This window comes from Phalacrocorax aristotelis, chromosome 1, assembly GCF_949628215.1.
Source record: "Phalacrocorax aristotelis chromosome 1, bGulAri2.1, whole genome shotgun sequence".
NCBI classification, from domain to species: domain Eukaryota; kingdom Metazoa; phylum Chordata; class Aves; order Suliformes; family Phalacrocoracidae; genus Phalacrocorax; species Phalacrocorax aristotelis.
Genome location: NC_134276.1, coordinates 43,465,502 through 43,489,054, shown reverse-complemented (window position 1 = coordinate 43,489,054; position 23,553 = coordinate 43,465,502).

The following is a 23,553-nucleotide window of genomic DNA, read 5'->3' as shown; positions in this document are numbered from 1 at the left end:
GGCTGAACACCTGCCTGCCCATGGGAAGGAGTGAATGAATTCCTGTTTTGCTGTGCTTGAGCGCATGGCTTTTGCTTTGCCTATTAACCCATCTTTATCTCAACCCATGAGTTTCCTCACTTTTACTCTTCTGATTTTCTCATCCATGCCACTGTGAGGGGAACGAGTGAGTGGCTGAGTGGTGCTTAGTTGCTGACTGGGGCTAAACCACAACACTCAAGGACTGAGAAAAGTGCTGCTTTGTGAATTCATGATGTTATACTCTGTCTGTCACCTCATGTTTAACTCTCACATTTGCTGTACCCATCAGCCTTGCAGTTGGTGCCCAGACTACGATTAGGGGATTTCATAGAACACCATCTCCACATTGCTGCAAATGTGTCGTTAGGTAGCAAAGAATGAAAGGTTCATTGGGCCAAAGAAAGAGCATGAGCACAAGTGTGAGAAGGAATATGGCTTTCTAATCTATTAATCTGGGCATTCATCATACAAAATTTCAGGGTTTTGGCTCTGCATAAGATGTTTCATAGATTAGATTTTGTAGTTTATGATCCTTTAACATTAAAAAGATATTAGGCAAAATAGCCATCAATGAAATTAAGTCCTGGATCCAAGACTTTCCATTTTCAGCATTTCCTCTCGGCTAATTTAGATGGTTCTCACTTGCATGCTGATTGGTTTTATACACTGCATTTGTAGCTTAGATTCCTGATCCTGGGCAGTTGCAAGTGCATGAGTTTATGTTTACACCTGTCTGGACAGATATGTTCTTGCTCTACCTTCTCTACAAGTTACTTAAAGCAAATTAATGAACTTACAACCTCATATTTAACTTTCAGGAGATTTATTATTAGAAGCTCTAAAGCATTCTAACACAGGCCCACAGACCTGCACTTGATCAGAGGAAGTTCATGCATACCCAATACATAATGTATCAATCTATTCTTAGCAACTGACGTCCAAAAAATCTGTGACTTTCACTGTAGATGTGAAGTTTAAAGTTGGCATAGTATTAAGTAGCCTGGCGGTTTCATAAATGGATAATCACAAGGTAAAACTGGCAGCTCAGCAACAAGAGGTCCTGTTATGAGTGTAAAGAAATTTCCAAGATTTTAAAGGCCTAAGGAAAGAAAACTGTGGGTAGATTTCTGAACTTAAAGATGTTAGCTTTGAAGTGATGGAAATAAATTTCCTTGACTTTATCCAAAATAGATGAAAATAAGAATGTATTTTGTGCCAAGTATGTTTCATGCACTTTTTAGCCTACATTACTAGGCCCAGGAAACTGGTAAATCTGAAAGCAAAGAAAGATTGCTTGAATTATAAAACATGGGTATCAGGTGAAAAAAAAATTGATGGAAATTGAAGTTATTAATTCTTTGTATCAAAGGTTATGACATCTCTCATGTATAATGGTGGCATGTGATCCTCAGTGAGTCAGAGGGCTAAATGGCTGTAGGTGTTATTTTTGATTTTGCATTGTGTTCTCTATAGCCTAACTACCTATGTTCCTCACTCATGCAGGTGTTATTGGTGTTGGTTTTAAAACATATTTAATTTTTATGAGTCAGAGCATTAAAGAACAGAAAATTGGTGGGGGTTTCTTCTCATTTTTTGTGGGTATTTTTGTTATTATATTGCAAGTCAAGGACCTTCATCAAACAGGCAAGCATGACAGAAGCTGTCTGACCACAGGCAAAGGACTGCTCCAGAGCCTGGCAGATGCCTTTGTCTGATGTGTGGTACCATTGCACAAAAACACGTTTGAGGGATAAGTCACAAACAGTCAAAATTCAGCTGCCTGAAACTGCTTTTGAAGGGTTTGAGAAATCCTATGGTTGTATGACATAAACACAATAGTGATTGCTAAAATATGTCAGAATTGCTTGGTAGGAAGGTGTCTGGACTTTTACTAAGTAACACAGGCCTGAATTGAACAAACATTTTACAATAAACATCAGAGGGCATCTGCTGCTGATACAACATTTGTATTACTGGTAAAATACAGTAACAACAAAATTTCCTTTACAATGGCTCCTGTGTACAAGGAAGAATGAAACGGAGGGCTTCCTCTTGTTTCAGAAAGAAAAATTTAGGTCACATGATGGAAATTAGTTAGAAACACACTATCTGAGGCCTTCTGTGATTTTGGATGTTTAAAAGAGCAATAAAAATTGCTGTAAGAACATAGAAGTTGCTGCACTGCTTCTGATGAAAGATCCATTGACCCTCAAATTTTATCTTTGACTAGTGACCACCAGCAGTAGTTTCAGAAGAAAACAAGTTTGTAGGGTTATATTCTCACCTACTGTTGCCTAACTTCTGCCACTGCCTGATAAGTTCGGTGGGCAACCTAAATTCTTCTGTCGTCATAAAAAAAGCATTTCTGTGTTGTAATGAAGAATGAATGATTTTTCCTTGCCCTTTCAATCTCTTTTTGTTTACAGCACTTATTTTTTTACATGATTCACTATTTCTCATCCCCGGTATTTTTTTCCTAGCTAAAGAGACATATTTTCTTTGCATTGTAATGTAGATATTCTGTAACTTCTGTTATCCTTATCAGCCTTCTACTACTTTTTCTAAGGATGTTTTGCTATATCATGTTAGATATCATAGTTCCTGAACTGTACTCAATATTCAAAATTTAAGTATGTCCTGGAGGTTCACAGTGGCACCAGAATGTTTACTATTTTATTTTTCATTTTAGTAGGAAGCTGTAGCATATATAGCTCTTGCCTATGGCTGCACATTATGATAATGCTACTACAGAGTTATTTATAAAGAATACAAGATATCTTCCTTAAGAATAGCTAATTGGGAAACTTCTAATTTTTGTGTGTAATTACGGCCATTTTCTGCACACGCATTATATGTATTGATCTTTAATTTTATCTGCAATTTTATCATTTTATTAGAACTCTCAATAGTTAGGATTTGGTTTTACTGTCCAGAATAATTTTTTATCAGTTGCAAACGTCATCATGATTCAACCATTTTGTGTTTATGCCAGTCAGGATCTTGGTTTTATCCCATGATGGTTTAGTTTCTTCAATGAGTTTTACAAGGTCATCTTAAAATGTTTCAGAAATCTGGGTACTCTTTATTAAATAAATCTTTCAAAGATCTCTAATTGATTTGTCTGGTGTGACTTGCTTTAAAAAAAGCCATGATGACTTTTCCTCTTTTTTCGTTAATCTAATAATATTATTGTTTTGCACAATTTTTAACAATCATAGTTAAGTAAAACTCGGACCTAATGATGTACAGATATCATGTCCCTGAGCCTTTTTATTAACCCATATTTTTTTTTCCCACATATTATTCCCCAAGTTCAATTAAATCCACACTTAATGTTTCAAAAAATTTGTATCTGGATTCCTTTAACACCTTTGGGTGAATACCACTTGCTTCTGGAAATATGAGAGTTTTATTCTATTGATTAGCACGTAGTCTATTCTGATGACACTTGTCTTCAATGACAGTTCCCTCCCAGTAAAGGAAGAATTCAAAGTGGAAAATTTCCAGAACTCCTCCACAACAAATGTAAAACACTGAAATATTTTTGTTTTCTACAAGTTTGGTTTTTTTCACACTTCTTGTATGTTCTTTTATACTATGATCATCTGTGCACCCGTTAAATAATATTTAACACTTTTGTCATTCTTCCTGATTCTGGGATGTTGGAATTTGTTTATATTAATAATTTTAAGTTTTCAGCAAGTACTTTCTCAAAATTTCTTTTGGCCAGTTTCATTAAGGCTTTACATTTAATTGCCTCTTCTGTTTTCTTTGATCCATCATACCTTTAACCAACTGAAGATTTATTTTATTGATTTATAAAGATATATATTTATTTATTTATAGAATAATTTATTGAGCCAGGTAATAGACAGCCCTACCTGAGGGGATACAATACTAGATCTGATGGTCACCAATGCAAGTGAACCCATCGGTGACATCAAGAGTGAAGGCAGCCTTGGCTGCAGTGATCGTGCACTGATGGAGTTTACACTCCTGAGGGATAAGGGAAAAGCGAGGAGTATAGTCAGGACCCTAAATTTTAAGAAAGCAGAATTCCAGCACTTCAATGAGTTAGTCAGAAGGACCCCCTGGAAAACAGTCCTCAGGGACAAAGGAACAGAAAAGAGCTGGCAGATCTTTAAGGACATGTTCTGTACAGTGCAAGAGCTCTCAGTTCCCAGGTGTAAGAAATCAGGCAAGGGAGGGAAGACACCAGCATGGCTGAGTTGAGATATGCTGGTAGACTACAGAGCAAGAGGGAATTGCGCAGGCAGTGAAAGCAGTGTACTGGGAAGAGTACAGGGATGCTGCCCAGTTGTGTAGGGATGGGGTAAGGATGACCAAAGCGTGGCTGGATCTGAATTTGGCAACGGATGCAAAGAACAACATGAAAGGCTTCTACAGATATGGCAACCAGGAAAGGACAGTCAAAGAAAGTGTACCCCCCATGATGAACAAGAATGATGACCTAGTATCAACATGATGAGGAGAAGGCTGAGATGCTCAAGAACTTTTTGACTCAGTCTTCACTGGTAACCTCTCTCCTCACCCGTCCCAAGCCAATGAACTGTAGGATGGAGACCAGGGGAATAAAGCCCCTCCCACTGTAAGGGATGATCAGGTTTGTTACCACCTGAGGAACCTGGATATACACAAGTCTATGGGACCTGATGAGATACATCCCAGAGTCCTGAGGGAATTGGCTGATGTAGTTGCTAAGCCACTCTCCATAATATTTGAAAAGTCATGGTGGTCAGGTGAAGACCCTGGGGACTGGAAGAAAGGAAACATTGCACCCATCTTTTAAAAGGGTAGAAAGGAGGACCCGGGGAACTACCATCCTGCCAGCCTCACTTCTGTTGCCAGGAAGATCATGGAACAGATCCTCCTAGAAGCTATGCTAAGGCACATGGACGACAGGGAGGTGATTCAACGCAGCCAGCATGGCTTCACTAAGGGCAAGTCCTGCCTGACCAACCTAGTGGCTTTCTATGATGGAGTGACTACATCAGTGGACAAGCGAAGAGCAACAGATGTCATCTAGCTGGACTTCCATAAGGCCTTTGACATGGTCCCCCACGGCATCCTTTTCTCTAAACTGGGGAGATATGGATTTGATGGGTGGAATGTTAAGTGGATAAGGAATTGGCTGGATGGTCACTTCCAGAGGGTAGTGGTCAATGGCTTGGTGTCCAGAAGAACACCCGTGACGAGTGGTGTCCCTCAGGGGTCCATACTGGGATCAGTACTATTTAATATCTTCATCACCTGTACTGATACTAGGTGTTGCCCCGACCCAGGTGCAGGACCTTGCACTTGGCCTTGTTGAACCCAGTACAGGCTGGGGGATGAATATATTGAAAGCAGCCCTGTGGAGAAGGATTTGGGAGTACTGGAGGAAAAAAAGCTGGACATGAGCCAACAATGTGTGCTTGCAGCCCAGAAGGCCAACCATATCCTGGGCTGCATCAGAAGGAGCATGGCCAGCAGGTTGAGGGAGGTGATTCTGCCTCTCTACTCCATTCTGGTGAGACCCCACCTGAAGTGCTGCACCCAGCTCAGGAGCCCTCAACACAAGAAGGACATGGACCTGTTGAAGTGGGTCCAGAGGAGGGCCACAAAAATGATCAGAGGGCTGGAGCACCTCTCCTATGAGGACAGGCTGAGAGAGTTGGGGCTGTTCAGCCTGGAGAAGAGAAGGCTGTGGGGAGACCATATTGCAGCCTTCCAGTACTAAAGGGGGACTATAGGGAGGATGGGGGCAATCTATTTAGCAAGGCCTGGTTCGACAGGACAAAGGTTAATGATTTTAAACTAAAGGAGGGTAGTTTTACAATTTAAAAAAATTTTTTTTGCAATGAGGGTGGTGAAACACTGACACAAGTTGCCCAGAGAGGTGGTAGATGCCCCATCCCTAGAAACATTCAAGGTCAGGTTGGATGGGGTTGTGAGCAACCTGTTCTAATTGAAGATGTCCCTGCTCACTGCAGGGCAGTTGGACTAGATGACCTCTGAAGGGCCCTTCCAACACAAACCATTCTATGATTCTATGATTCTGTTTTACTTCACACCACGTTCTTTTATTTCACTAGTTTACATTTTTTGAGTTAGTTTTGATGGGTGGCAAACGTTTCCACTGAGATGCCAATGTAGCGTCTCTAATGATATGTTTCATTTGCCAATAATTTATCCTCTTTGTTGCTTCATTGTATTTTCTTTTTTCAAGATTCATTCTTTTTCCGTTTTTTCTTCTTATTTGGTTTGGGGTTTTTTTTCAGCAGAGGATTTTTTTTTTTTTTCATTTTGAGGATGTTGACTTTGAGTTCAAAGTGATCATACTGACATAGCTGTTTCTCACTAATAATGTGTTATTAGGTCAGTCCAAAGTCATTTACAAAAATATTTTTTTCTCATTCTGCCACAAAGGGCTGATGGATGCCAAGACTAGCAGATGCTCCTCCGTATGACCTATGAGATACTTAAGAAATGTCAACAGAAATTAGATAAAAAGGTGATTTGTATATTAATCTCCTGAGATTTACTCATGATGATGTAACCTGTGAAGTCATATAATAGAGTATTTATGCCCATATTAGTGTTTTTCCTTTTGTTCGCAATTGTGTGAAATTCTCCAGTAGCATTAAGGAGATATTCATTGAATGATAGAACCATAGAACGGTTTGGGTTGGAAAGGATCTTTAGAGGTCATCTAGTCCAACCCCTCTGCAATAAGCGGGGACATCTTCAACTAGACCAGGTTGCTCAGAGCCCCATCCAACCTAACCTTGAATGTTTCTAGGGATGAGGCCTACACAACCTCTCTGGGCAACCTGGGCAACCTGCCCCAGTGTTTCACCACCCTCATTGCGAAATTTTTTTTTCCGTATATCCAGTCTAAATCTGCCCTCCTTTACTTTGAAAACATTACCCCTTGTCCTGTCACAACAGGCCTTGCTAAAGAGATTGTCCCTATCCTTCCTGTAGTCCCCCTTTAAGTACTGAAAAGCCACAATAAGGTCTCCCCACAGCCTTCTCTGCTCCAGGCTGAACAACCCCAACTCTTTCAGCCTATATTTCAGCAAGACATTGCTTCCTTCAAGTTGGTATGATATACATTTGAAAATCTTGTATAGCTTTAATTATGTAATCTTTTACAATTGTGCTTTTCTTTCCAATATGTGGTGAAACATATGTACCAATTTAATATTAATGTCCTTAATTCTTACAGTAAAAATTACCATTTCAAAGGAAAAAATAATTTTCAGTAGTAAGTCAAGAGCATGTTGATTTCAAGGGACAGAACACTGTAATGATCACAATGGTTTCATAAACCATTGCATCAAAAAGAAGACAGACTTGCACTTCATTTAGGCAGAAATTATTAAAAATGTGTCAAAAATGTAAGATAAATGGCTGAAGGCTTTTAAACCTTAATGCAAGACAAATATTGTGGCATAGTTATAATAGCCTTTACTGTCAAAGTTAATAATAAATGTTGAAAAGGCTTCTGATGCATGAAATAATATATGGAATTTTCATCTAATTTCAGTTGACTTGAACCAACAAAAGAAAAACAGAACTTGAGTAAGACAAGCTCACTACTTATCCTGCATGTGAGTATGAACTTGGTATAAGTTTGATCAAAATCCTTTCAATAAAAATGCTTACATAAAAAGTCATAAGACAATAAAAATTATCTCGTATTTAAAGACCAGCTTCTAAAAATAAATAGCAAGCTATCAGATAGGGGTATATCTGGTACTACCAGAGTACAGGAAGAGACAAATGGCTCAAATTTTTCACCTGAGAATGGGTCTGATGGGTCAAACAAAAGTCTTAGCATTAGAAGGGTTACTAGATATTTTTTGTGGAAACCATAGCAGACCTCAGAAAAACAAAATTCTTTCTGTACAGCCTTTTTCTTAAGAGCTTCTGAGTTTTCCTGAAACATTGTATTGCATACAGACAGTAGAGAAAATGTTATAGATCTACAGTGGACTATCAGAAAGTGTGATTATTTAAAATAATTATATTTTAAACAAATTCATTCTTTTTTTAGACCTTTTAGACTTGCCAGCCATGGAGTTCTGGGTTTTTTTAGACAAAAAACGTTTAAGGAATTAAAATAAAAATTCAGTATTTTAAAATGTAAATGAAATGTTGCATTGCTATATGTACTTGCGATTTTTAAAATTCTATGGTGAGAGTCCTATTGAAGAATAAAAAGACAAATGAGTATGCAAACAAATTAATTTTTTTTATTCAATGGCTGTCTTTCTTTCCACTTCCTACACAACCCTCAGCAGATCACCCTTTTTCACAGTCTTTCTCAATCTTGTGATCATTATATCTGTCCTTCCCTCCCTTAGGTTGTCAGTCTTCCGTTCCTCCAGTCCCTCTTTACCACTAAAGTTAAAATTCCTGTAATCAAATTCCTCCTACTTATGTTGTCCTCTGACACTCCGTATTCCACAGTAACTCTCCCTTCCTTTCCTGTTCCTTTTTCTAGTGTTTAACTCTCTGCAGCCATATTTTAGTTCATTAATGTTAAGCCATGGAGGGGAACTATATTCTTCAAAGCAAATTACTGTTTTAGGCTGAAAAGGAAGAAGTAAAAAGAACATTTCATATGATCTAGTCATGTCTGAAAGCTGTCTAAGCGTGGTTTGTTCCATTAGGTGAATGAATTTAGATAATTAAAGAAAGAGGAAAAATACTAGAATTCTTTCTTCCTCTTTACTGTTCATAAAGTGACTGTAATTAAATAGCTCAGATACACACAGCTGTGCTGTAGACAACTAAACTTACATGAGGTGAATACCGTATGAAGTGCCAGCTTTTATCCTAAGGTTCGAATTTAAAAACAATATAGTGGCTACCTTTAATAATTAAATCCAATAAATTTGATAGTAAATCTCTTGACTCAGAGAAGCTTCTAATTTCAGTCATTTACAGCCATGAAAACAGACAGTCATAAATTCAGGCTCCAGAAATGTGCATACAGTAAGATAATGACAACTGGAAATTTCTGTGCAGTAATTTGTAAAGTCATGTTTCTGTAGTGATATGAGTTGTACCCAGTATTGGTCTGTCCTTGATTTAACTTCGGATTCCAAGCAATGAATGGCTCTGCTGCTCTGCTTGAAGGGCAAGTACTCTTGATGAAAAATTTTGCCATAAAACCAAAGTTTATTATGTGAAAATGGAGTATTTAAAATAGTAGACATATAGTTTAAAAAAAGTTTGAGTTTAAAATCATTACATTTCCATAACATTGTGTGGTATTTCTTTGTTAAAGAAGGGATGAAAACAGCCCTTTTCCTTGCTGTAAGAGAGAGAGAAAGAGACAGAATACTTTATGAAGAAACTCTGCACTGGCAGAGACAGTCATGCAAGGAACAAAATTAATCCTGTTGGGAAGAAAGAGGAAGAAAATTATGATGTTTAGGAGTTGCAGGTGAAAACCTAGAAGATGCAAAGGTGTGAGCCCCACACAGGCTGTGAAGAATCAGAAAGGAGAGACTATTTGGAAACTAAAAGTTTTCAGTTTAAAAGCTTTGGCCCTCTTTCAGGTTAGAGTATGGTTACCATAGATTAAGTTTTCACCTGGAGGATTAAGCTGACAACCAGCAGGGGAGGATTTTAAGCATGGTTACTCATCCATAATAGAGAGATGAGAAAGTTGTTATGTGAAGCTGTCTGAAAAGCAGACATATAACTTCTGTACTGCTCCTGTAATAGTCTCAGGCATTCTCCCAACTGTTGGAATACCATGGAGCCTCACAAGACCAGAACCCTGAAAAGCTTATGCAACTTAATACAGGAGCCTGTCCTTGTTATGCCTTCAGCAGGACCTTGAACTATTGGTCAGATGAACACTTTCTGAAAAGGCTAAAGGTCAGAAATGGTGATAATTCAGACACTGGTCTGGAATTATTTGGGGTTTGCTAATATCCCTGAAACCCAGCCTAACAGTTGCTAACAATGTTAAAATAAAAATAAGTAAAGAAGTAATGTGTTTGCAGAATTCAGATGTAGAACATAGAAATACTTTCTTCTAAGTTGGATGCAAGGATATAGGAGAAAAAACATACTTATATTTCAGATTTCACAAATATTTTTTCCTACTTAAATTTTGGTGATATGAATCCCGCTTTTATTGTATAGATTTACAAAATATTTAAATGCATTTTTATAGATGTATGTTTATTTGCATACAACTACTCTTTATACTTATATAAAAATAAGGATATGGATGATACTCATTCAAGGTTGCTGGGTGGAACTTGATAAAATGCAGATGTAGTGCCAAAGACTCCTTGTGTCAGCTTTGAGGGATACAATGCATCAACATATACTGTGTGATAAGTATAGCTATAAAACTGTCCTGATTAATTTGTCACTACTCCTAATAGGCATCCATATAGATCTAGCACAAAAGTCATAAGTATTTAAAGTTGGATGCACTGTGTCTATTTCTCACAAAAATATCTTACACAAATCCTGTCAAGTTACAGCTAATGTTTGTGTCATAAGAATTTTTTAAGGGAAATCTTCACTTTTGTTGTCTTTATTCTCAGAAACAATGGAACACAATTATTTGGAAGGTGTTCTGACACCACCCACAAACACCAACTGTTGTGTATCTGGGGAAATGATCAATTTCAATTCTATGACACCAGGTTTCATCTAAAAATAGATTTTTTTCTTCTTGGCCTTTTGTTAGGTAAATAAACTGACAGATTAACATCTAGTATGAAAAAAACACATATTTACTTTTATATATTAATTTGAAGTGTCTTGGCCACCTTTTAACTCAGATATATCATATAACTAAAATATCTTGTTCAGCAGGTACTTAATAACAGGCAATATTTTTATAATGCTACATTCAATCTTCTGAGTTCACATATACAGAAAATAAGGCAGTTTGATTAACTGGACAACAGCTGTGCAAATTCCCATGTAAGAAGGCAAAAAACCTTGAAAACATTTTAGGGTTTTTTGTTGTTTGTGTTTCTTATCTAACTGCCTGAGATAAGATGTTGTGTCTATATCACGTAATATCTGAAGATTAATGAACTCAGGAACAGCACACAGAAGAAAAGAAAAATTTGGCAATGTCAGATATGAATACTATAACTTTGTGTGACTCAGAGAAAACCAAATTGTGATCATTACACTGAACAGTGCCTACATGTCATCCAAAAGTTGCATTGAAGCAAGTAAGGAAACTGCTAGAGTAATATACTTACCATGAACACTTGATCTTCAGTTATGATGATGTTTACTTTATGGATTTCCCTCTCCCTTCTGTAGATACTATGCTCAGCAAGTGCAGAGAAAGAACTAGACTCCATGGGAGAAAAGCTCACAAATGAATCATATATTCAAAGTCAAAAATGGTGAAACCAGTGCAACTGCAGTGCAAGAGTTCCCTGCAGCTCTGTCCTCATCTCCCTTCATTTGCTGCCACATAAATTTTCCTAATTTTACATTTTATTACCTTTACCCTTCAGACCCTTTATCTCTGTAGGGAGACACGTTCTCCTTTAATAAGGAGTAAAAATTGAATACAGTCCCTGTGAGTTCCTGATCATCATGGGCATAGCCCTACATATAAATGTGGATTTAATGCTGCTGCAGTTCACTGAACATCTGAAAAGAAAAGATAAATGTTCCCTGCATAGACTACTGTGGTGACTTTGACATTGCTGGACGTAACATTTCTCCAGTAGTGACATTCACTCGGGAGACAAAAGAAGGATTAAACATTATAATTGTACTTTGACAAGAACATATGACTTCTGGGATGGATTAATACTCCTGCAGAGGATTTTACTACTATGTCTGACAATACTTCCTTATGAACTTTTATTCTGGGTGCCTTTTGTCTTTAGCAGTAAAATGACACATGGAGTGCTCTGAACAAACATTTATCTCTATGCCAATGAAAATATACTGTAAGTTCAAGAAAGGTTATCCAGACTATTTCACTGCTCAGCAGAATTTTATAATCTCAGCTGACCTTATAGCAGGTCATAGATTCTTACTTTTTACCCTGGGTGACCTCTTCTTCTGACTATAATCTCAGAAAACTGAAATGTGGCTTTTTTTTATTTTGTTCTGCTCTATAAGTCTGAGTTGCAGAAATCCATGATAGGGCCCATTTAGATGGTTAGCCAATCTATAGGTAAGCCTAATCTTTCTGGGCATGACAATCTTCTTTCTTCTGAATCTTTCCAGGTGGCCAGCTTCTTATCTTGCAGACTAGTGATATTGCCTTGAGTGATTTCAATGAGACCCTTATTTAGCTGGAGCTTTGAAACAGATCTGTCTAGATTTTTTTCTTAGAGAAGTACCCCATAATTACCAAAAAGGCTTTTAAATAAAACAAAATAAAGCAAACAAACAAACAAACCCACTCCCCCCAAAAAAAACCCCAGAGCACAAAGTCTTAAAAACAATTTTCTTGTATCATGGAAAGTCAAATCTCTGTTTCCAGACTAGATTTGGGATTAGAATTAGTCTCTCATTGGCTTTCTGAATGGATGCTAACTCTACACAGTCCCACTTGGTTCCCTTGAAACCATCTTCTGTTTGAGAGCTGTTCTCCGGAGCCCAGTTGTCTGCTTTCTTCTTCCTCACCTGCGTCTCATTCTGTGCATCATGGACAAACACCTTTTTCTATGCTAAAACCTCCCCATTTCTTCTTTCACTGCCCCAGGAAACACCTTTCCCCAAGCATGCTCAAATGTTCATAGAAGCACATCAGGTGCTTCAGAGCACCCAGCAGGTCCACCTGATCTTCTCATTCTTTCCTTAAGGGAACACAACACAACACAACAAGAGCAAATAAGGAAATAATTTGTCATACTGATACTGCAACAGTGATGGTCTCTCAAAAAAGGTGCATATAGAAGTAGCACTAGGAAACCTGACTGATACCTTCTGAATTTCATGGAAGCACCTAATACATATTTTATCTCAGTAGAAAAGTATTATCAGCAGTTTGTACATCTTATATATTAAATGGTACCTAGAGGTAACATGAATCGTCTTCACAGTGCAGATCTTGAAAGATGCATCTCTGTCCCCAATTAACTTCAGTTTGACCTCACCTACTATGCATAAAGGAGGATTTTCTCATTTCTATCTTGCTCTGAATTTCAACAGAATTTGTGGGAGGGCTAAGTAAGGGGCATGGTTGTATTATTTAGCTACTCAATTTAATTGGGATGAATTTGAGGCTTATTTAATCTATTAATCTCTAATCTCATGCAATTCTTGTGCAACCATACAATTATGCCTCATTGGAGAGGCATTTCATAAACTTCACTGTAGTTTCAATGGTGTGCCAGGATAAAACAAAAATACAATTGTCCAGTGAGTCTAATACACTGGTAAGATTTCTAGACATGTACTCTTACAAATAACAAATTTGCCAGTAAACACCTTACAGTGTTCACTGATCATCTTATACAATTTTTGCCTTCTGCATATGTATGTTGCATTACATTTAAACTGCCATTTCAATATTTCTGCTTTTAGCAATAGGCAGCTTTCAAACTACTGTAAGTTGGGGCAATTCTTAAACCATCAACATTTACCTGATATTTCCTAATAAAATCCACTGACTTTATATCAACAGTCCTAAATAATAAATACTTGGATAAAGCTTAACATCCACTATAAAAGAAATGATCTTACTAAATGATGCACTAAATGGATCCAGTCAATATCATAACACTTCTGTGCTTCCAGAATTTTCCAGAAATCTGAATGCCCTGAGTCACCTCCCCCAGATCAATTATCTAATTTTAAAAATATTCATTTTTATATCCATTAGCATCATCTCCTTTTTAGAGCAAACATACTACATACTACTGATATATAGGTCTGTATTTTTTAATTTGTCGTTATTTAATTTTTGTAAGTCTTTTTAATACTGCTTTATGTGTGTCTTCATGTCTTTATTCTTTGAACCAAAATTTATTCTCTGATACTGATGGACATACATTCACTTCATTGTGAGGAAGAATATTATCTTGTTCAATACACTTTTTGTTGGGGTTGTGTAGCTAGATAAGGAGAGACATGCTTTGGCCTGGCTGAAAAAAGAGAAATCTGATCCAGCCTTGCTAGTTTCTGCATTTCTGCAAGAATAATATAATTCCTTCTTCTTCCTTTCCCCTCACACATTTGCAGATAAAACATTTGCAGGGAAACAGAGCAAAACTAACAGGGATACATTGTGCAGTGGTATAAGGTGTGCTGGGCTGGGCTAAAAGAGTTAATTTTCTTCATAGTGGCTTATAGTGTGCTGTGTTTTAGATTTTGCTAGCCTTTGCTGAAGTGTTTGCATAGCATTAAGTCCTCTGTTTCTCACTCTGCCCCCTCAGTGAATAGATTGGGGGGTGCACGGTAAGCTGGCAGGGGATACAACTGATGGATGACCCAAACTAACCAGAGATATTCCATACTGTATAATGACATGCTCAGCAGTAACAGGGAAAAGAAGGGATTTTAGGAGAGTTAGTCAGCTTTTACTCAGAAACCGTCTGGGCATTGATATAACTGTGGGTGGGGGTCAGTGATTACCTTCGCATCATTTGTTTTGTTTTGTTTTCTCCTCTCTTTTCCACTTATCCTTCATATAATAAACATTTTTTGTTGTTTTGTTTTATCTTGACCTCCAGGTTTTCTTGCTTTTTTTTCTTACTTTCCTCTACCTCTCTCCCACTGGGTGCTGGGGGGGACGTGAGCAAGTGGTTGTGTGGTGCCTAGCTGCCCACTGGGGTTAACCCACAATACATACCCAGCTATAATGGGTACTGAGCATTTCAGGTCTGATAAACAGGTACGCTCTTGTGGGCACTTATCAGTCTGTACTAGGGACTCTTGTAGACTCTGAACTTACACTGATGACTCAGGTTTGTGTCAGATATGGCTTATGATTCATTATTTTTCCCCCTTTTAATGGTGGGACCTGACTTAGATTATTAAAGTTGGGATAGAAAATCTTCACTTCTGCCAGTGAACATCACAGTTAAAAACAGTTTATCCTGTCATGGGGACGGACAGGATGATGGACTGTCATGCAGATGATCCCCACTTTCCTTGATTCAGTGGGAGGATAAAATTGACTACATTTGTAATCCATGGTCTGATTTCTACTGATTGAGGCTGATAGCCAGCACAGTGTCAATACATCTGGTCCTTTCATGGATCTCTTTATCTTTCATCATATTCTGTTGCTAAGGTTACAGATCAATATCTATTGAAAAGTCTGTGTGGTTTACTGCAGTGAATCCATAACAGTCATGTAGGTCTGGTCTTATTTGTGTTTAATACCAGGCCCTCTACTGGCAGAGGAAAGAGATAGATTTTTTTTGTCTAAACAGTTACTAAACATTCATTTTATTACTGTAATGGTGATTTAGATGTCTGTTAATCACACAGACTAGTGAGCATAATAGTTAAATAAAAATCTGTTTTGAATTTCTTTAAAAGGAAAATTAACAAAGTATAGCTTGTCATTACAGAAATTTTGATTCAACTTTTTGGACAGTGATCCAGCAAAAACTGTATGGCCAGCTGCTGCTAGTAATGTACCATAAGCCTTACACTGTGTCTTAACTTTGCCTATTAGGTTTATTATGATCTTGTTATGAGAATATGCTGCCGAGTCAGAGCTCGATATTAGCCATTCTTTGCTACAGTGTGGAGTTGAGTTATGGGAGGTTAGCTGCATCATTCTCTGAGGGTCTTTCTTTGGCTGATAAAAAAGACTAGGTGACTTTTTAAACTTGATTGATGTTTAGATGACTAAAATTTAGTGAGAATCCTACCTATACTGTGCATAGATTGGATTATTCACTCAACTACAGAAGGCATTTCATCAGTTTCCTGCTCTTATTGAGTATTGTAGGCACGACCCAAGATCTTGATCACTGCAAACCAAATGAATTCAGAAATACTAATCCAAATTTTAAGATTTCTTTACATCAACCACTAAAAATCATCAGCTTCTTAGATGGATATCAATATTAGTATAGAAAATATCTTTCCTATTTATTAAAAAGTTTTGAGAAAAGGAGGCTGAGGGGTGACCTCACTGCTCTTTACAGCTTCCTGAGGAGGGAAAGTGGAGAGGGAGGTGCTGATCTCTTCTCCCTAGTGTTCAGTGATAGGATGTGTAGGAATCGTCCAAAGCTGCGTCAGGAGAGGTTCAGACTAAATATTAGGAAACATTTCTTTACAGAGAGGGTAGTAAAAAACTAGAACAGGTTTCTTAGAGAGGTGGTCAATGCCCCAAGCCTTACTTTAGGAAAGAAGGAAAGAAGGCAATTCCACATGAAATAGGGCACCACGTTTCTCAACTATTTTGCTGGAGCTGTCAATGGACCAGAGTGGTGGTTGGTGGTTGGGGTTTTTTTTTTGTTATCCATGCTGTTATCCTGATGCTACTTGTTGGTGATGGAAGTGCTAAGATCATAAGGACATAAGTTATCAGCAATGCCCCTGCAACACACAAGACCAACAGCATCCTGGGATGCATAAGGAAAAGTATTACCAACAGGATGAGAGAGGTGATTCTTTTCCTCCACTGAGCCCTGGTGAGACATAATCTGGAGTGCTGGGTCCAGATCTGGGGTCCCCAGTACAAGGAAGATATGGACATACTGGAGTAGAGCAACAAAGGGACACTAGGATCATTAGCAATCCGAGCATTTGTCACATGAGCAGAAGCTAAGAAAGCTGGGACTGTTTATCTTGGAGAAGAGAAGGCTTAGGGGAGTCTTATCAATATGTATGAACAGTTGATGGGAGGGACTAAAGAAGACAGAGCGAAGCTGTTCTCAGTGGTCCCCAGTGACAGGACAAAACGTAAGGGGCATGAAGTGAAATATAAGACATTCCACTTAAGCATAAGAAAAAACTTTTTTACTGCAAGGATGGTCAAACATTGGAACAGGTTGCCCAGAGAGGTTGTGCATGTCCATGAGTCATCATGGGTAATATTTTGCTGCCTTAGTGATTTGTATTCTCTTTTCCTTTGCCTACATATGAAGCAAGTCACTCCAGACTTTTCTTAATCAATTGTCCTTTGTATAGTGTTTTCTTTTCTTGAAGATTTTTAAGTCTGAAGCCCCACCATTCACTGCTGTAACTGCTGAAAGCTGCAGCATTGATGCATCCACTACCAAATAATCACAAATGTGCTGAAAATATAATGATACTTTTGTATTGAACCTCACCTAAAGTGAGTGGAAACTGAGGAATGTAGTTTTTCTGCAGCTCAGTTTCCACTCTGTAAAATGAGATTACTGCTCTTTCAAGAGGATACGAGTGTTAAGTTAATAGATTCTAATCATACAGTGATGAACGCCACAGAAAAACTCAGAAGAAAATTTGCAATTTAGTTTTTGAACAATTTCTGTGGGAGCTTGGCACTGGAAAAATTTCTATGAAATTATGTTAAGTATTAATCAGTATGACAAAAAGAAAATAGTGAATTGTTTCACTACCATCTGCTCTGCATGTGTTGGGATCTGTCTGAAGAAATATAGTCAATTAAGTAAGCAAAGACAGCATTTTAATGCAAAAACACAATGGCACTAAACCAGTGAATTAAAGTTTCACAGGCTTTCACATTTAACATTAATGTTGGTATTTCATATCTAGTAAGCACTTGACTTTACAAAGTAATTTAATTTTAATTTAATGTGTTTCTACAACTTTGTATACAATCTGCAACAAACCTACTTCCCTATGTTACATCTGGTATTTTGTAACCATTTCAAAACTGGAAAGTGTTCCTATTTCTTGTTTTAGTATTAGTCTAACTTTTTTTTCTTTATCTCTTGTTTCTTTAGTTTGTTTGGATAGGTAATTGTTGTTTGTGTGTTTGTTTGCTTGTTTGCTTATTTATATTGAAATGTATACCATATGTACAACTCAGGATAATTATTGGTTAATTGATACACCTTCTTTGCATCTGCAGTAAGTTGGAAATGCACATAAGCAGGCTATCACATATAAAAATAAAGTTTTATTTTTCTCAAATATTTCAAATTTTATAAAATAACTGGGAAAACAAATACTAATACTTTTAAGATTTCTTCCTAGCTTTGGAAACAAAGTGTTTAAATTGACAAATCTCTTTTTGCCAGTGTCTGATTTCATTTCCATGCCAATATACTTCTGATCAGGATTTTATTTTCATTTAATAATGGAATTCTTATTTTTTCAAAATAATAATAATAGATGTTATTATTACTGTTCTTAAAATGCAAAGAGCAGCCATAGAAATTGTAGGTATATCATATTTATGTATGTATAAACATACAGACATATATAAATCACATATATATCACATTTTTAGAAATGCTTAGCAAGCTGTAAAGCTCCAATATTTTTCCTTCATTGTTTGTGTGGAAATCAACAGTCTTTCAGGGAAGGCCGGTGATGCATAGACCAAGAAAGGTTGAGGATGGAAAAGGCTTGTTGTACTAGCCCATATTAAAATGTGGTGCAAAAGGATATGCTATCTCATTTCATACCTCTGTGCCATGGCTTACAAACTTGGGATTGTGGACTGTCAGAGGTTTATCAATGGCTTAAGGGCCTGAGAATATTATTGAGAAAGACAATTCTACTACAGGCAGGCTTAAATTCTGTAAAGTGTGAATTGCCACTGAATTTTTTCTAGGGATTTAAAAAATAAGATTGTTCTGAAGTGAAGAATTCAGCATATTTTCAGTACATTTGGTCTTCCTGAATATTTTTTTTCCATCTCATTGCTATATACTTATTGATAGAAGTTTTAATTAAATAGTCACTAAGATAGTGAAGCCCATAAAAGCTCAGCGGGTTTCACTGTCATGACTACAAGTTTTCTCCCTCATCTCATCATATAAATGTATATGTAAAAGTAGGGGGTGAACAACCTTAACAAGATATTTTGCAGTCCAAGTCTCAGAAGGCTAGGCTTTCATTTCTTATATCACTTAAGCTTACTATTTCTACGCAAACATTCTGTAAAACATTGCCACTAAATATAATAATGTACATTTCACAGTATTTTTTTGAGATTATATTGATTTAAATATATTTCATAAGGTATTATCTTGCAAGGCTACTATCTTTTCTTCTCAACACTTTAAACTAAAACAGAGTACAACATCCTATCTTGTATATTCTATAATATTATTTTTAATTCACCAGTTGAATCACGTTGTTTCACTATACGCATAGTTCTGTTTATGTGATGCAAGGCACTTACGGCAAGGCTGATAAACCACACAGGGCAGTGAGGTAAAAAGTGTTGAGAAAATCATTATTGCCTCCTAGAGTAATAATCAGAAATAACTTCTATAAAAGGAATGATATCAAGATATCAAGTAAAAAAACCTGTCATATGAAGATTTTTCTGATATATGCTAAATGAAGTTGTAGTAAGAACAACATGGAAAGGAAGGATGATAAGCAGGCGCGGTGTGGTCAGACAAGAAGAGAAGTACCTCCTAACAAGTATGCTCAACATAGCAGCCTAGGCTGATATGCAGAAGATTGAGTATATCTCTTCTGTGTAAATATAAAGATAGTCTATATAGTCCCAATCAGGGACTAATCTGAAGGCTGGACATACAGTCTTCTAGCGCCTGCAGAATGAATCTGAACTTTCCATTCTTTGACCTGTTGAGAAAACTGAAGTTCCCATCTACTTGGTTAAAGACAATCACAAGTGAAAAAAGAATTGTTACTATATGTGCACTCCTGTCTATGTCACAGTCACTGCAGAGCATTTTGACATGACCATATACATTTTGTTTGCAATCCTGACAGAGCGTTAGACTCATGTTTCACAGTACTTCTCTTTCCAGTACAAATATCTTGGAGGATTACCCTAAAAGAGCATAATTTGTAAAACATTTCAGTCAAAAAGCCTCATCAAAATAGGAAAAAGTACTTATTGTCTTCCCATTATCTGTTTTCCTATAAAAGAAAGAGAAACTCACGACCTCTTGTTACTGCTTTTTATTGGTGTTTTTTTTGTTTGTTTGTTTTTTGTTTGTTTTTTGTTTGTTTTTTTTTTATCCCAGGCTTTAATGCTTTAATTTTGCAAATTTTTTTCCCTTACTGTGTTGCTTCTGATTTTTATAAAACAGAATGAGAAACTTGAAAATTATCTTGAATAATCTGGGAGCAAATATGATTTCCAGGATGTTTGAAACTACTATGAGTTGCACAGAAGTGGCTGGCAGAACGATAAGAACGCTGCTCTGCACAGTCCAAGCTAAAGAACTCTGCCAGAATTTTTCAGTCTTAGGACAATAACAATAATGACAAACATTGTTCTGCAGCAAAAATCATTGCTGCCATGTTTGTTACTGGTTGTTTACATACTTGTTCATTTTTAGGGTAACATGGAAAGATACAAGGTTCTAAGCCTGCCAGTGAGGTAAATAAACAACTTGTACTTATTAGTCACAGACATTTGTTTCCCTCAGAAACATTTTGCTTGACTCTGCCTCAACTCTAAACATTGTTTGAGAGGTTTATTGTAATAACTGTAATTGTAATAATTGCTTTTGTGATGAAAAAAATTATTTCTGATGAGAAGGCATTGATCCCAGTGACCTTAGGTCAACAATAATTTATTTCATGAATAAATGTCACTATTTTGAAATCTAGTACTTTGCTACTTGGTAGATATTATGGACCAGATCTTTAAAGAGAAACTACTATTAATGTCAATCTTTAGTAGGCCTAGTAATACTTATCTTTAGAAACAAATTATTTTTATTTTGAAAACTATTATTAATTTTTGGATTTCCTTCATAATTTCACCAGTTAGGGCCCACTGTCCTGGGTGTCAAAAATGTTGTCATAGCTGGAGATATATCTCCTTTCAGTGATGGAAGACTATGTGAAACAGTTGCAATTTCAAAACTAAGTAAATAGTTGCTAAAATAGACACAGCGACAGAGACGACATTTACAAAATACACAAACAGCACCTATTTTTAGTCATATATTTAACCACCTAATAGGGATAAACTCTACTATTACCTGATATACTTTGATGGTAAAGCCCTGTCATTTAAAGACATGCCCTATCATTCTTTTGAGTTCACATAAGTTGTAACTTAAAGCTACTTTATGGCACATACTTAACACATAAAGTACCATTTCAGCAGGTCTATACTGATTATCCCCCAATATTAGAATAGAAATCAATAACATATGGTAAAATCGTACAGTCTACTATGTGCTGCATGAATTCACTAAGTGATTCATTAAATTAAAGCAAAGCAGCCAATTCAGTGAGCTTCCCTTACTGACTGAAAAGGTTGGAAGCAACTGGACCAGTATGACTGTAACTATGCAGAAAAATAGCTTCATTCTCATTTGGTTTTTTGTATGCTTTCCAGAAAATACTAAAAATTAGGTGCAAAGATCCTCTTGCTTCACAGGTTCCAGTTCTCTTTTTTTGCAGTCGTTCATATAACCTGTGATAATTGTCAATTAATTCTGGGGATAATAATTCTAAACTACTTCAGAGCTTATTGTTATTATTTATTTATGATATTTTTATTTTTAATACCTTTACTGAAGTTGCCTAGCATTTTTTGAGATTAAAAAACCCAAGTCAGAAGATGCTGTTGAAATCAGAGCAGTTGAAAAAGAAAATATTTAACAATTTTTATTTTACTGTACTGTACACACCTATTGTTAGAATATATATTGTGTTTATAATAATTATTTTTTTCACAATCACAATAGACTTCTATGAAAACATATATAGAAATAGTTGTCTTATTTTAAGACACAAATCTTAATCTTAAATTGAAGACAAAAATAACCAAATTATTTTTAAACTGCATTTATTAAAGGAAAATGGCACAAAAACCCCACCGAATTCTCAAAAGAATGTTGTGGATTTTAGCATCCCTCCACCCTGAGAGCACTGCATTATTCTAAATTTTATTCTTTATTTGCAATTGGAATTATCCATTCACAAAAGATTTATAAAATTTGACTCAGATTTGTAATTATCCAGCTGAAACCAGGTTAATTTGAATGATGCAATGAACTCAATAAATTCTCCATTCCTGAAAATGCCATCAATATTGTCATTTCATCCATCTTTTTGCTAGCTTACATATTCCTTGTTCATTAGTCACTCCTTTTTCACTAATTGTGTTAAAAAATAGCACTACAAATTTTATAATTCACACAGGGAACCCCTCCTGCATGAGACTGATGCTTCTTGCATTCTGGTAATTCTTCTTAGTTCCTTGCAATAAAGACTGAGTTTCACAACCATATTGCACAACTCCCTCTGTAGAGAACAGCGATGTTCTCTTCACTGTCTGAGGTTGCCACTGAGCTGTATCACTGCCTCCCATCCCCACGTTACGAGCTACACCTTTCTTCAATGTATTTCACAATTTGAGGACAAGCTGCTCCAAAACCAGTGGATGAGTCAAAGACATTACTTGTAACATTCTGAATCTCCTTTCAAGTATATGTTAGCACTTACTTTGTTCTCTGAAGAAAACCCCCACACCCACATTATATCTTGTCACGCTCTCAGCTTAGCTGAATGCAAATATATACAAAGCCCTTTGCTTTTCTGAAAGCAACTTGAATGTTGTCAGCTTCACAGGATCTTTAGTCTTGATTCAAAAAATAGTATTTGAATTAAAAAAGAAAGATATACAGTAGAGGAAATATGTCATAGAATAACAAAATCACAGAATAGTTGAGGTTGGAAGGGACCTCTGGAGGTCATCCTGTCCAACCTCCTGCTCAAGCAGGGTGACCCAGTTGCCCAGGATCATGTCCAGACAGCTTTTGGATACCTCCAAGGAGGGAAACTCCACTTGCCTGGGCAACCTGTGCCAGTGCTTGGCCGTCCTCAGAGTAAAAACGTGTTTCCTGATGATCAGAAAACACCTCTTGTGTTTCAGTTTATGCCCATTGCCTCTGGCACCACTTGGCAACACTGAACAGAGCCTGGCTCTGTCCTCTTTGCCCTCTCCTTCAGTATTTGTGTACATTTATGGGATTCCCCCTGAACCTTCTCTTCTCTAGGCCAAACAATTCCAGATCTCTCAGCCTTTCCTCATAGGAGAGATGCTCCAGTGCCTTCATCATCTTTACCACTATTCGTTGGACTCTCTGCAGTATGTCCATGTCTCTCTTGTACTGGGGAGCCCAGATCTTGCCACAGTACTCATGTGTGGCCTCACCAGTGCTGAGCAGAGGGGAAGGATCACTTCCCTTGACCTGCTGGTGATACTTTGTCTAATGCAGCCCAGAACACCATTAAGCTTTTCTTTGCAGCAAAGGCACATTGCTAGCTCATGTTCAACTTGGCATCCACAACGACCCCCAGCGCTTTTTCTCCAAAGCTGCTTTCCACCTGGGTGGCACTCAGCGTATACTGGTGCCTGGGGTTGTTCCTCCCCAGATGCAGGACTTTGCACTTCTCCTTACAGTGCTGTCATAAACTGTC